Here is a 2,533-nt window from a genome sequence, read left to right as displayed (position 1 = left end):
TTATTATAATATAGAAACATAATTTTATAAATAAGGTTCTTATCTGGGTTATATAAGTCTTTATATATATATCATATATGTTATATATATATAGGATATTTCAATTTTTGCAACATTATATAATCTTATATATATATTCAATATATATATATATATATATATATGCTATATAAATACATATATATATAAATATATATGACTTTTTAAAATAAAAATATTATAAATATAAATTTATATATATAAATATTAGTGGGTTTTATATATATATATATATAAATATATATATATATTTATATATATATATATATATATATAAATAAAGAATCACTAGCTCATTTTATATTTCCATCGTGAATTTAATTGATGTGTTTAAAACTTTTTACTTTTATTATCATGCATGTTCTTTGTACCCAATACAACTTGGTGAAATGGTTATGCTGTTAATATTTACACCATACCTAAGACCTCAGGTCATTCTCCCCACGATGATAGAAGGTCAAAGGCCGTATTAAAATCAGTAGTCTTTTCAAATAATCCATAAAGACGAAACGACTGTCGGGATAAAAATCAATAAATGGAAGACCAAAATTTGCGTATTTTTCACCAGAAACTGACGAACAAGAATAAATAAAAAACTCCGCCGGTATGAAGATACTGCAAGAAAAATTGATATAAAGCAATTGCTTTTAACAATATAGATAAATATATATATATATATATATATATATATATATATATATATATATACAATATATATATATATATATATATATATATATATATATATACACTATATATATATATATATATATATATATATATTATATATATATTATATATATATATATATATAATATATTATATATATATATATATATAATGAATGTATATATAACCATGTAGGAAATATGATATATAGAAACTGAACTGATAAGTTACAAATATGAATATCATCCATTTATATCCACGTGTAAATACGCTTTACCATTATCTGTATGAGATCTTGAAAAGGGCTTTCAAATACAAGCTAAGGGACATGAGAATCAGTTGAATTGTCAAGTCTTTGGTATTTCCTTTTTGATAATTCACTACCTGAGATAATCCTGCTATAGGTGAGTCAAGGTTGTAAACATCGTCATCAGGTCAAAAGGATTTGAACCACACCTATATTTGTTCTTTCACGGTAGCGTCTGTCTCTTTCAATTTATTTTACTTTTTTTATTTCTTGAAATAAGGACTTAAACGTCTACTTTTTTTCAAATACGTTGTGGTTCTCTCTCTCTAAAAATCTCTCTCTCTCTCTCTCTCTCTCTCTCTATTTTTCGTTGAAGTTATAAATGCGGTCACTTTTCGTCGGTGTTAGGAACAAGGAGATTTCTTATTGCTGTTCCTCCACCTGGTGTGATATAGGTGTGACCTTTAGGTGTGGCCAACCCTCCCAGCAATAAATAAAATTTCACGTGGCCTTTTGTTTGGTCTGAAAATGAATAAATCACTCACAGTTTATATTTATTATATATATATATATATATATATATATATATATATATATATATATATATATATATATATATATATATATTATATATATGTGTGTGTGTGTGTGTCTTCAAAATGTATGTGTGTTATCACATACCATAAATATTTTTTCAATATTTTTGAGATGCATCATATAGACAGTATAGTTGGTATAAATGTTTTTGAACTGCATTATATATAAATTTCTTATTTTTGCAAAAACTTTTTTTAATTGTAATAAATTCATATGTTCACAAAGAGTGTCAAATAAGGAATACAGTAGTTTGATCATTCTAAAACAGACTAGCGTGGTTGAAGCCTTCTAAACATAGAGATTATATTTTATACCCTTTCAAAGTAAAATGATTTTTAAATGAATAAAAGTTTTTTTTTTTTCTATTTCAAGTGGTCTATATATATATGTTTAATTTTCAATGAAATATTCATTCCTCTTAGAGGTGTAAATCATACAGACGTCTAATTCTTTGGTTTTATTTATATAAATTTAATAATAATAATAATAATAATAATAATAATAAATAATAATAATAATAATAATAATAATAATATTAATAATAATAATAATAATAATAATAATAATAATAATAATAATAATATTTTAAGTATGCAATAACATGTAAAGAAATGTATTTCTTATTTCTAATAACAAAAATAATAGATAACAAAGAATTCTATTGCAGGATTTATGCAAAATTAAGTATATTTCTTTTGTAATCGTTTTTTGTATGGTAGTCAGCTTCAAAGCACTCAGGGGTGCATTGCAGGTTGCCTGGTACAAGTTTTACAATAATATTTTGTTTCTTAGAGGGCCACCAGGTCCACGTCTATCACTACATACAATGCATTCGACGGAATGTTTCCTTTCTTGTTTGGCAATTATATGCAGCTTTCCATTCAACCTTTCCTCATCATCAGATGTGCCTCTTCTTCCATTTTGAGCCGCATTCCTCGTTACATTTTCCATTAATTCTTTTACCAATTCTTTCCGGAATTG

Source organism: Macrobrachium rosenbergii, chromosome 45 (assembly GCF_040412425.1).
Source record: "Macrobrachium rosenbergii isolate ZJJX-2024 chromosome 45, ASM4041242v1, whole genome shotgun sequence".
Classification (NCBI taxonomy): Eukaryota; Metazoa; Arthropoda; class Malacostraca; order Decapoda; family Palaemonidae; genus Macrobrachium; species Macrobrachium rosenbergii.
The sequence above is the reverse complement of the archived record's forward strand: the minus strand, read 5'-3'. Positions refer to the sequence as shown.